The sequence below is a fragment of the Aegilops tauschii genome, chromosome 6 (assembly GCF_002575655.3).
Source record: "Aegilops tauschii subsp. strangulata cultivar AL8/78 chromosome 6, Aet v6.0, whole genome shotgun sequence".
NCBI classification, from domain to species: domain Eukaryota; kingdom Viridiplantae; phylum Streptophyta; class Magnoliopsida; order Poales; family Poaceae; genus Aegilops; species Aegilops tauschii.
This window is the reverse complement of record NC_053040.3, coordinates 95,762,114-95,776,474: the sequence shown is the minus strand read 5'-3', so window position 1 is coordinate 95,776,474 and position 14,361 is coordinate 95,762,114.

The following is a 14,361-nucleotide window of genomic DNA, read 5'->3' as shown; positions in this document are numbered from 1 at the left end:
CTACGGTATCCGCGAGTTGCACAATCTCATGGTCTTAAGGAAATGATACTTGACATTAGAAAAGCTCTTAGGAAACGAACTACACGATCTTGTGCTAGGCTTAGGATTGGGTCTTGTCCATCACATCATTCTCCTAATGATGTGATCCCGTTATCAACGACATCCAATGTCCATGGTCAGGAAACCGTAACCATCTATTGATCAACGAGCTAGTCAACTAGAGGCTTACTAGGGACATGGTGTTGTCTATGTATCCACACATGTATCTGAGTTTCCTATCAATACAATTTTAGCATGGATAATAAACGATTATCATGAACAAGGAAATATAATAATAACCAATTTATTATTGCCTCTAGGGCATATTTCTAACAGTCTCCCACTTGCACTAGAGTCAATAATCTAGTTCACATCGCCATGTGATTAAAACCCAAGAGTTCACATCACCATGTGAATGTAATGAATCCAACACCCATGGGGTTTGTTCATATCTCGCTTGTGAGAGAGGTTATTAGTCAACGGGTCTGAACCTTTCAGATCCGTGTGTGCTTTACGAATATCTATGTCATCTTGTGGATGCAGCTACCACGCGCTACTTGGAGCCATTTCAAATAACTGCTCTACTATACGAATCCGGTTTACTACTCAGAGTCATCCGGATTAGTGTCAAAGTTTGCATCGACGTAACCCTTTACGACGAACTCCTTTTCACCTCCATAATCGAGAAAATTCCTTAGTCCACTAGACACTAAGGATAAGTTCGACCGCTGTCATGTGATCCATTCCCGGATCACTATTGTACCCCTTGACTAACTCATGGCAAGGCACACTTCATGTGCGGTACACGGCATAGCATACTGTAGAGCCTACGTCTAAAGCATAGGGGACGACCTTCGTCCTTTCTCTCTCTTCTGCTGTGGTCAGGTCTTGAGTCTTACTCAATACTCACACCTTGTAACACAGCCAAGAACTCCTTCTTTGCTGATCTATTTTGAACTCCTTCAAAAACTTGTCACGGTATGTATTCATTTGAAAGTACTATTAAGCGTTTTTGATCTATCCTTATAGATCTTGATGCTCAATGTTCAAGTAGCTTAATCCAGGTTTTCCATTGAAAAACACTTTTCAAATAACCCTGTATGCTTTCTACAAATTCTACATCATCTCTGATCAACAATATGTCAACAACATATACTCATCAGAAATTCTATAGTGCTCCCACTCACTTCTTTGGAAATACAAGTTTCTCATAAACTTTGTATAAACCCAAAATCTTTGACCATCTCATCAAAGCGTACATTCCAACTCCGAGATGCTTACTCCAGTCCTTAGAAGGATCGCTGGAGCATTGCATACTTGTTAGCATCTTTCAGGATTGACAAAACCTTCTGGTTGTATCACATACAACCTTTCCTCTAGAAAACCGTCGAGGAAACAGTGTTTTGACATCCTATCTGCAAGATTTCATAAATAATGCAGTAACTGCTAATACAATTCCAACAGACTCTTAGCATCGCTACGAGTGAGAAAAATATCATCGTAGTCAACTCCTTGAACTTGTCGGAAAATATCTTAACGACAAGTCGAGCTTTCTTAATGGTGACACTTACCATTATTGTCTGTCTTCCTTTTAAAATCCATCTGCACCCAACTGCCTTACGACCATCAAGTATTTCTTCCAAAGTCTATACTTTGCTTTTATACATGGATCCTCTCTCGGATTTCATGGCCTCGAGCCATTCGTCGGAATCCGGGCCCACCATCTCTTCTCCATAGCTCGTAGGTTCATTGTTGTCTAGCAACATGACTTCCAAGACATGATTACATACCACTCGAAGTAGTACGCATCCTTATCGACCTACGAGGTTTGGTAGTGACTTGATCCGAAGTTTCATGATCACTATCATAAGCTTCCACTTCAATTGGTGTAGGTGCCACAGGAACAACTTCCTGTGCCCTGCTACACACTAGTTGAAGTTATGGTTCAATAACCTCATCAAGTCTCCACCATCCTCCCACTCAATTCTTTCGAGAGAAACTTTTTTCTTGAGAAAGGACCTGTTTACTTCCAGATCTGAAACAAGAGGTACACCCAACTGTTTTGGGTATTCTATGGAGATGCATTTATCCGCTTTGGGTTTGAGCTTATCAGCTTGAAACTTTTTCACATAAGCATCGCAACCCCAAACTTTTAAGAAACGACAACTTAGGTTTCTCTAAACAGTGTCGTCTCAACGGAATTGCGTGGTGCCCTATTTAAAGTGAATGAGGTTGTCTCTAATGCCTAACCCATAAACGATAGTGGTAAATAGACATCATGGTATGCACCATATCCAATAGGGTGCAGTTATGATGTTCAGACACACCATCACATTGTGGTGTTCCAGGCGGTATTAGTTGTGAAACACTTTCCACAATGTCTTAATTGTGTGCCAAACTCGTAACTCAGATATATCTATGATCATATCATAGACATTTTATCCTCCTGTCACGACGATCTTCAACTTCACTATGAAATTACTTGAACCTTTCAATAATTCAGACTTGTGTTTCATCAAGTAAATATTCTCAGCATCTACTCAAATCATCTGTGAAGTAAGAACATATCGATATCCACTGCGTGCCTCAGCACTCATTGGACTGCACACATCAAATGTATTACTTCCAACAAGTTGCTCTCTTGTTCCATCTTACTGAAAACGAGGCCTTTCAGTCATCTTGCCCATGTGGTATGATTTGCATGTCTCAAGTGATTCAAAATCAAGTGAGTCCAAACGATCCATCTGCATGGAGTTTCTTCATGCATATACACCAATAGACATGGTTCGCATGTCTCAATCCTTTAAAAACGAGTGAGTCCAAAGATCCATCTACATGGAGCTTCTTCATGCGTTCTATACCAATATGACTCAAATGGCAGTGCCACAAGTATGTGGTACTATCATTACTATTTTATATCTTTTGGCACGAACATGTGTATCACTGCGATCGAGATTCATTTTAGGTGCAAGACCATTGAAGGTATTATTCAAATAAACAGAGTAACCATTATTCTCCTTAAATGAATAACCGTATTGCGATAAACATAATCCAATCATGCTCAACGCAAACACCAAATCTCGATGGTAGAGGGAGCATGCGATGCTTGATCACATCAATCTTGGAAACACTTCCAACACATATCGTCATCTCACCTTTAGCTAGTCTCCGTTTATTCCGCAGCTTTTATTTTGAGTTCCTAACACTTAGCAACCAAACCGGTATCTAATACCCTGGTGCTACTAGGAGTACTAGTAAAGTACACATTCATATAATGTATATCCAATATACTTCTATCGACCTTGCCTGCCTTCTCATCTACCAAGTATCTAGGGTAGTTCTGCTTCAGTGACCGTTTCCCTCATTACAGAAGCACTTAGTCTCGGGTCTGGGTTCAACCTTGGGATTCTTCACTAGAGCAGCAAATGATTTGCTGTTTCATGAAGTATCCCTTTTGCCCTTGCCCTTCTAGAAACTAGTGGTTTTACTAAGCATCAACAATTGATGCTCCTTCTTGATTTCTACCTTCGTGGTGTCAAACATCGCGAGTTGCTCAAGGATCATCATGTCTATCCCTGATATGTTATAGTTCATCACGAAGCTCTAATAGCTTGGTGGCAGTGACTATGGATAACCATCACCATCTCATCTGGAAGATTAACTCCCACTCGATTCAAGTGATTGTAGTACTCAGACAATCTGAGCACATGCTCAACGATTGAGCTTTTCTCCCTTATTATGCAGGCTTAAGAAACTTGTCAGAGGTCTCATACCTCTTGACGTGGGCACTAGTCTGAAATCCCAATTTCAGTCTTCGGAACATCTCATATGTTCTGCGATGTTTCAAAACGTCTTTGGTGCCACAATTCTAAACCGTTAGCATTACGCACTGAACTATCACGTAGTCATCAAAACGTGTATGTCAGATGTTTCGCAACATCTACAGACGATGCTGAGGTTCAGCACACCGAGCGGTGCATTAAGGACATAAGCCTTCTGTGCAGCAATGAGGACAATCCTCAGTTCACGGACCCAGTCCGCATAATTGCTACTATCAACTTTCAACTAAATTTTCTCTAGGAACATATCTTAAACAGTAGAACTAAAGCGTAAGCTATGACATAATTTGCAAAGACCTTTTGATTGTGTTCATGATAATTAAGTTCATCTGGTTATTTAATGAACTCCCACTCAGATAGACATCCCTCTAGTCATCTAAGTGATACATGATCCGAGTCAAACTAGGCCGTGTCCGATCATCACGTGAGACGGACTAGTCATCATCGGTGAACATCTCCATGTTGATCACATCTACTATACGACTCGTGTTCGACCTTTCGATCTCTTATGTTCCGAGGCCATGTCTGTACATGCTAGGCTCGTCAAGTCAACCTAAGTGTTTCGCATGTGTTCCGAGGCCATGTCTGTACATGCTAGGCTCGTCAACACCCGTTGTATTCGAACGTTAGAGTCTATCACACCTGATCATCACGTGGTGCTTCAAAACAACGAACCTTCGCAATGGTGCACAGTTAGGGGGAACACGTCTCTTGAAATTTTAGTGAGGGATCATCTTATTTATGCTACCGTCGTTCTAAGCAAATAAGATGTAAACATGACAAACATCACATTCAAATCATAAAGTGACGTGATATGGCCAATATCATCTTGCGCCTTTGATCTCCATCTTCGAGGCGCGGCATGATCACCTTCGTCACCGGCATGACACCATGATATCCATCATCATGATCTCCATCATCGTGTCTTCATGAAGTTGTCTCGCCAACTATTACTTCTACTACTATGGCTAACGGTTAGCAATAAAGTAAAGTAATTACATGGCGTTTTCATTGACACGCAGGTCATACAATAAATTAAGACAACTCCTATGGCTCCTGCCGGTTGTCATATTCATCGACATGCAAGTCGTGATTCCTATTACAAGAACATGATCAATCTCATACATCACATATATCATTCATCACATCCTTTTGGCCATATCACATCACATAGCATACCCTGCAAAAACAAGTTAGACGTCCTCTAATTGTTGTTGCATGTTTTACGTGGCTGCTATGGGATTCTAGCATGAACGTTTCTTACCTACGCAAAAGCCACAACGTGATATGCCAATTTCTATTTACCCTTCATAAGGACCCTTTTCATCGAATCCGATCCGACTAAAGTGGGAGAGACAGACACCTGCTAGCCACCTTATGCAACTAGTGCATGTCAGTCGGTGGAACCTGTCTCACGTAAGTGTACGTGTAAGGTCGGTCCGGGCCGCTTCATCCCACGATTCTGCCGAATCAAGATAAGACTAGTAACGGCAAGTAAATTGACAAAATCGACGCCCACAACTACTTTGTGTTCTACTCATGCATAGAAACTACGCATAGACCTAGCTCACGATGCCACTGATGGGGAACGTAGCAGAAATTCAAAAAAATTCTACGCATCACCAAGATCAATCTATGGAGTAATCTAGCAACGAGGGGAAGGGGAGTGCATCTACATACCCTTGTAGATCGCGATGCGGAAGCGTTGCAAGAACGCGGATGAAGGAGTCGTACTCGTAGCGATTCAGATCGCGGTTGATTCCGATCTAAGCGCCGAACCACGGCGCCTCCGCGTTCAACACACGTGCAGCCCGGTGACGTCTCCCACGCCTTGATCCAGCAAGGAGAGAAGGAGAGGTTGGGGAAGACTCCGTCCAGCAGCAGCACAACGGCGTGGTGGTGATGGAGGAGCGTGGCAATCTTGCAGGGCTTCGCCAAGCACCGCAGGAAAGGAGGAGGACATGGAAGAGGGGGGGGCTGCGCCAGAACTTGGGTGCGGCTGCCCTCCCACCCCAAACATATATATAGGGCCAAGGGAGAGGGGGGCCGGCCCCCTCAGATCCAATCTGAGGAGGGGGCGGCGGCCAGGGGGGTTGCCTTGCCCCCCAAGGCAAGGGGGGCGCCTCCCCTTAGGGTTCCCCCAAACCCCTAGGCGCATGGGCCCTGGGAGGGAAGGAGCACAGCCCACTAAGGGGCTGGTCCCTCTCCACATACAGCCCATAGGGCCCTTCGGGGCTGGTGGCCCCTCCCGGTGGACCCCCGGAACCCTTCCGGTGGTCCCGGTACATTACCGGTGACGCCCGAAACTCTTCCGGTGGCCAAAACGGGACTTCCCATATATAAATCTTTACCTCCGGACCATTTCGGAACTCCTCGTGACGTCCAGGATCTCATCCGGGACTCCGTACAACATTCGGTAACCACGTATATTTATTCCCTATAACCCTAGCGTCATCGAACCTTAAGTGTGTAGACCCTACGGGTTCGGGAACCATGCAGACATGACCGAGACGTTCTCCGGCCAATAACCAACAGCGGGACCTGGATACCCATGTTGGCTCCCACATGTTCCACGATGATCTCATCGGATGAACCACGATGTCGGGGATTCAATCAATCCCGTATACAATTCCCTTTGTCTACCGGTATGTTACTTGCCCGAGATTCGATCGTCGGTATCCCGATACCTTGTTCAATCTCGTTACCGGCAAGTCTCTTTACTCGTTCTGTAACACATCATCCCATGATCAACTCCTTGGTCACATTGTGCACATTATGATGATGTCCTACCGAGTGGGCCCAGAGATACCTCTCCGTTTACACGGAGTTACAAATCCCAGTCTCGATTCGTGCCAACCCAACAGACACTTTCGGAGATACCTGTAGTGCACCTTTATAGCCACCCAGTTACGTTGTGACGTTTGGTACACCCAAAGCATTCCTACGGTATCCGGGAGTTGCATAATCTCATGGTCTAAGCAAATGATATTTGACATTAGAAAAGCTCTTAGCAAACGAACTACACGATCTTGTGCTAGGCTTAGGATTGGGTCTTGTCCATCACATCATTCTCCTAATGATGTGATCCCGTTATCAACGACATCCAATGTCCATGGTCAGGAAACCGTAACCATCTATTGATCAACGAGCTAGTCAACTAGAGGCTTACTAGGGACATGGTGTTGTCTATGTATCCACACATGTATCTGAGTTTCCTATCAATACAATTTTAGCATGGATAATAAACGATTATCATGAACAAGGAAATATAATAATAACCAAATTATTATTGCCTCTAGGGCATATTTCTAACATTGAGTGGGGACTATAGCTCCCTTCTGGTGCATGCTTCCCTTGTTGGAGCAGCTGCGGTGAGTCGGAAGACGGTGTGGCTGAAGATGCAGAAAACGCATAATGTTAAGAACGACACATCTCTCTGATCTGAAGAAATACCCTAAGAGATCAATAGCATGGTACGAGAGTGGTCACATGTCTGTTGACTGAAGACTAAATTGGGGTCACACAATTTTATTTTATTTTGGTACTGCCCGATCTACGCCGGATGGCTTGATGGCCGTCTTGTGCCTCCCGGCTGACACTGTTCGGAATCTTCCCCGAAGTGCCAGCGACCACTGGCAGAGCAGCCTGCCTCCGTCGCCCATGGCCCCGACCAAAACCCAGCTCCCCGCCCCACCGCACTGCCATGGTTGCGCCGCCCCCGGGCCAATCCACAAAGACTCGCTGTCATCCAGATCCAGCGGCGGCAGTACCTTCAACCCACGTTACTCTAAGATAACCATCTAAGCACTGCTTCCGCGGTGAACTTGCGCCCCCGCACCCATATGTTAGACACCAGCCAACCGACAGCCTAGGAGCTCCGCCGGCTCGAGGGGTGCTGCTTCCCATTGGGAATCGATTGGCCCAAAATAAAAATTCAGACAACTGACACCTAAATAAAGTGATTTGAGATGAGGGTGCGACCTATCTGGCGGCCCGGTGAAGTAGGCAGCTCCAGCTGCCTAGTCGGTGAGGCCGGCGTGGTTTTGGTGGCTACCGGCGGCAGGGAAGTAGAGATGTCGCGATGGTCGACGGCTACGGGGAAGCAGCGACGGGGCTCTGGACGGGTCCAAAGTTGGAGCCGCTCCGGCGCCGTGAACAACAATGGGGGTGAATCGGCTCTAGTACGGTTCACGCGGCCGTCATCGAGGCAGCCCGGCAGCACGGAGTAAGAGGCACACGGCCCAGTGCACGACGGGAAATGGACAGCGTCTCGGGGATTAGAGAGGAGGGCGGCTGTGAATTTGGTGCAGTGGGCGCGCCATGGAGGACGGGCCGAGGTTTCGCGCCTCGGGAGAAGGGAGCTTCTGGGGAGAAGGTGATTTGGCGCCCACGAGGTATGAATGGGGAATTGGGAAGGGGGAACCATGTCTTATGGGCGCATTTGTCTGAAATGTGGGGGGAGTTACAGTTCTACCCCTGTCTTTAGGCTTCTCGGCTTGGGTCTGTGTACTGAGGGTCGGGGATAGTAGAGTAACTTTGCTTCTCCCAAATAGTGGGCGCGAGCGATTTCGGGCGAGGAGGGCGTGTTTTGAAATATACTGGGCGCGAGCGATTTCGGGCAAGGAGGGCGTGGTTTGAAATATAGTGGGCGCGAGCGATTTTGGGCCAGGAGGGCGTGTTTTGAAATATAATGGGCGCGAGCGATTTCGGGCGTGGAGAGCGTGTTTTAAAATAGTGGGCGCGAGCTATTTCGGGCGAGGAGAGGGTGTATTTCCGACCATGGTTTATGAATTATTCGGCACATGTCATTTCGGCCGAGGAGAAGGCGCGCTTGGATGAAGTTACGAACCTACCCTCGATGTACAACGGGCCAATTGATGCGTGTCCCACATAGGCCGGTAATTTCACGTCTCCCATTTATTTGCTCGGGCGAATTCCACCTAGCAGAGGGTGTTTAACGGTTCGTTCTAATTTTGGGAGAACGAGCATCCACGTCTACCTTACCAAGTCGATTCGAATCAAATTTTGAAATATTAGCTTGCCACTACTTTTTTAGATGGAGAGATGATGCTCGGGAGTAATGTGTTTTTACATGCTTGTTGCTAGCGATTTACTATATGACTAATAGCTGACCCACTCAAAAACGGGAATCAAATCCAAAATGAAATAACTCGATTCAATGAAATAGCTCGTTCACCAGGTCAAACTAGTGAACTAAATCCAAAATTAAACACCTCAATCGAGTAGCATGTTGTACAGTATTATAGTACTCCATGAACATGTTGAGAGTCAAATTAATGAACTTGTTTGATATACACATATCTCCGTTCATGTGTGGATTGCAGACAACATGTTCTCCAATTTAAATATTTGAATGCAAGTTTATATCGAAACATGGTTTATATCAGTATTTGATGCATAAAATGCGACCTCCCCCTCTCCCGAACTCCTGCTCTCTCTCTCTCTCTCTCTCTCTCTCTCTCTCTCTCTCTCTCTCTCTTTCTCTCTCTCGCCGACAATATTCAATTCTGTCGCACGCATCCAACACACAAACCTTCTTGGTCCCTCTCCCTCTCTCTCCGTCTCTCTCTCTCTCTCTCTCTCTCTCTCTCTCTTTGTGTGTGTGTGGGGGGGGTTCTTTCTAGTTTGCATGCATATATACTCCATCTATAGGTCTCTCTCGCACACTATGTATGATTCTCTAGTCCAAGCTAAATATCTTGGGTGCACTCATCATACGCACACAAATTCCTTGGCTTGTTGCCCGTAACTCTCTCACGCACCAATCTGTCGTCTCGGAGCTCTTCCCTCTCTCTCTCAAACTCTCCATCTACCTGGCTCACACATACACATGCATATCTCACTCGCACTAGATAGACCCATCTAAAACTTTATCTCTCTCCCTCGTTCTCTCTCCATCTCACACGCACACACACACAATCTCATGCCTAGCCAAGTATGATGGTCTCTCACTCAAATGTAAGCACACACAATCCCCCCCTATATGTATATGACTAGCTAATCTTAGTCTCCATCACATACATGTGCATGGTCTATCTCGATTTCTATCGGGGCATCTTTCTATCTCGCACGCACCTCCCTCGATCTCCCACCCATATAAGTCCCCTCACGATCTCGAGGGGATCTCTCTATCACAAACACACCCTCTCTCCCTCCCCATGCGTCCATGTTCTCCATGTGTCCCTCTCGACCTTTGTTCCTTGTTGGCCAGACCTCTGTTGGACATGTGCTATAGGGGTGTCTCTCTCCGTTGCAAACAATCACGCACTAGCTATCTTCGTGTATCTCCTCACCTCGCTTTTCTATCTCGGAGATGCATGCGTGATATGTTTGCATAAGAAACGAAAAAACACACACTCTCTCTCTAATTTATTGTTTGTTGTCCCTTTCTCTTTCACACACATACTCTTTTTGCACACTCACTCATTCTCCTTCACATGCACTTGATCTCTCTCGACTTAGGCACTCTCTTCGGTCCATGGCATTTAGATTTATTGAAAAGTCAAACATCACAAAGTTTGACCATGTACGTGGAGAAAAACATTTACATCTAGAACGGCAAACATATACCATTATATTCATCATGAGATGTAGTTTCATATGATGTATCTTTGGTATTGTAGATATAAATAACATTTGCGTAAACCTGATCAATGTTTCCAAAGTTTGACTTCTAAATTTTTTTACATGCACTGCATTGTCGAGCGGATGGAATATCTCTTTCCCCCTCTCAGCTATCTGACGCACCACTCAGCCTTATTGGGGCTCCTCTATCTCTCTCAAACTTTATATCTCCCTGGTTCACACATACACATGTCTCGCTCGCGCTACATATAGACCCATCCAACACTCTCTGCCCTTGTTCTCTCTCTATGTGACACGCACCCCCCTAAGTACCATAATCCCTCACTCCATCATAGGCGCACACACTCCCCTCCTAAGTATGATTATCTCTCACTAGCCATCAGGAACACATGTATTGTCTCCTTCCATCCATACGTCTCTCTCGATATCTCTCGGGGTGTCTTCTATCGCGCACACACCTTGTCACTCGATCTCCCACCCATGTAGTCCCATCACGATCTCCAGGGGATCAATCTATCACAAACATACACTCTCTCCACCCCATGTCTGCATTTTCTCCGTACGACTCTCTCGACCTCTCTCCCTTGCTTGTCAGACCCCTGTTGGCCATGTGCTAGGGGTCTTTCTCTGTCGGTTGCAAACAACCACACACTATCTCCTCACCTTGCTTCCGTTGTCGAAGATGCATGTGTGATATGTTTGCATAAGACACACACGCCTTTTCTATACTTTTATCGTGTGTTGTCCATGTCTCTTTCACACATGCACACACACTTTTTTCACTCACTCTTTCTATTTCACACACACACTCTCTCTCACTCTCTCTCTCTAGTTAGGGACTCTCTCACGTCGATAAGCATATGGATGTTTTGGAAAGTCAAACCTCAGAAAAGTTTGACCAGGTATATGTGGAGAAAAACATTTACATCTGGAAGGATCAGTAGATTCATCACAACATGTACTTACTTCATACTATCATTTATCTTTGGTATTGTAGATATAAGTAATTTCTTTATAAACTTGGGCAAAGTTTCAAAAGTTTGACTTTAAAAAAATATTGGCAATACATTATCGAACGGAGGGAGTAGCTCTTTCTCTCTCTCTGCTATCTCTCATGGGCCTCCCCTCTCACTCGAACTCTCTATACCGATGGATTATACGCTCACCGTGTCAGCATATAGCTCCGTATATTGTTTAGTTGACCGGTCAACTAGTCCGCATGCTGCCTTGTCAGCTCGTGTTCTCTATCTTCGTGTGCTGGCCCATGTGGTAGTGCGTGAAAATAAGTAAACTAGAGGCCCATCTGACACGAGGTGAAGTAAAAAAAGTTGAAATCAATCGGGGTAGCACCCCGCACGCTAGTAAATTGAGGGCGCATTGAGGACACACTTCTTCCGCATGAAGGACGCACTCGCGCACAATTCACCACTACGCGGCGGCATGCACGGAAGGACACACTCACGCACACCCAGCAGGCCAGCACACAACACAGACCAGCACACGTGTACACCGGCGTCGCCACCGGTTGAGATGGACGGTGAGGCAGCCAGCAAGGGGAGGCGACTCGAGCCAAAACCACATCCGGCGAGCCTGGACTTTATCAGCAGCCTCCGCGACGACATGCTGCTCGTCATCATCGGCCTCCTCCCCACCAAATCTACCGTGCGGACCGCCCTGCTCTCTCGGAGGTGGCGCCCCCTCTGGCGCTGCGTCCCCCTCAACCTCACCATCGACAGCGCCCTCTGCGACGGGGATTGCAAACGCATGGCCGCAGTCTCCAAGATCCTCTCATCGCACCCTGGGCCAGCCAGACGCCTTGACATCTGCATGTTCAGTACCAACTGCAAAGTCCAAGCCAAGTTCGATGAGTGGTTCTTATCCCCCGCCCTAGATTAGCTCGAGGAGCTCAGCTTTGAAGCTAGACGATGTCGCTCTCTGCCACCGTCCGCGCTCCGCCTCATGCCAACGCTGCGTCGCGCTAGCTTCAGCTCCTGCTATCTTCCGTAGATTAATGCCGCGCCCGCCCTTCTTCTCCCTCAACTCAAGCAGCTTGACCTCTTCGACGTTGGCATCTCGAAGCAGGCTATGGAGCACCTGCTCCGCAGCTATACTGCGCTCGAGTACCTTCGTCTTGAGCAGATCCACGGGTTCATTAGCCTCCACATCACCTCGACGAATCTCTAGCTGGCCCCGCAACAAGACATCAATTGGGAAGAGATCACTCTAGCTGTTCCACGCTATGGTCATTGAGAATGCGCCTTTCCTTGAGAGATTGCTTGTATCTGATCTAGAAGGTCGAACAAAAATAAGGGTCATTGACGCGTCGAAATTGACAGTGTTGGTGTACTCATCTGCCACTCTCCGAACTCTTTGGATCCGTAATCGTTCAGGTATAGCACTCATCTTCTTCTCCGTCTTCTTGAAATTCACATTCTTAAATTTCTTCTTGATGTATTTATGACCGTCTTCTAGAAAATGATTCCCACAAGCTTGACCCAGTCTATGCGCACAGTGAAGATCTTGGCAATAAAATCTATCGGCCCCAATCTGGATCAAGTTGTTGGATTCCTTACATGCTTTCCGTGCACGGAGAAGCTACTCATTGAGGTGAAACTTCTTTCCTATTAGTAAACGGTAATCACAACGTAGCTCAATTTTTTCGTACTTTTCCCAAATTACGATGACAAGTGTAGTGTTCAAAATTGCATCTACGCACTGCACCGAAAGAAATGTTTTTAGTATTTTTTCTCACATGATCACCTGCATTGTTTTTTTGTTGTACTACTATAGTAGCCTAGGCTAGTCACAGTGGAAAGTAACTTAGACTAGTAACTCTATGGTTACCCTAAGAGCAAGTACTACCTACGTCCTGGTTTACTCTTCCTATTTTGTAGTATCAAAATTTGACCATAGATTTAACTGACAAAATGTTAATGCATGTCACTAAAAATTATATCGTTGGATTCGTATTTGAACATAATTTCAAATGGTATAATTTTTGGTGACATGCATTGCCATTTTCTTAGGAAAATCTATGGTCAAAAGTTTACACTAAATACGAGGTAGTACAAAAGTGGGCTATAACGGCCCTCCACTATGCAGGCCATAACACGTGCCAAATTCACTTGCGATGCATTTGGCATCGATGCCCCTCCATTGCTCACCTCGTGCCCCAATCTGGATCACCTACTTTGCTCCGGTGCCAAATTAACTCACGCAATGAAAAAACACTTGCGTGGGAGAGAGAGAGGACTGAGGAAATAAAAAACACTTGTTTGGGAGAGTGAGAGGCTGGTGTAGTTGTTTTGATTGATTTGTTTATACATGTGGGTCTGTGTGCACAGCGGTGCCAACTCTCTTACATTGTGAGAGTGGTGCCAAAATCTTTTGATTTGACATCGATGCGTATTATGTGGCATAATTTTGAGAAATATGGCATCGACCACATAGTGGAGGGCAACAAATTCCCAAGCTCTTCACGTGCTCCTAGGTAAATGAGAGGAGAGAGAGAGAGAGAGAGAGAGAGAGAGAGAATATCATTAGCCAGCCAACCCTATCGTATGAGCGAATGATATTGGTACCTCTTGATGACACGGCAATCTTATACAACCAGCTGCTCTAATATGTTCTCTTCTTTTGCAGATAAAAAAAGACCCGAAAGTGAAAAATGTGCTGCACTATAACAATCTCATCGAATGCCTTGATCTCCATCTTACAGAAATTGATTTGATCGACTACCGAGGAAGCACATCTGAGATTAAATTGGCTAGGTTCTTTGTTCTGGAGGCAAGTGTGCTCAAGGTAATGAGGTTTGGCGTTCTCTGGCGCAACAATGAATGTCAGGCTTATCACGGCAAGCGTCTAAGCCTAAATGACA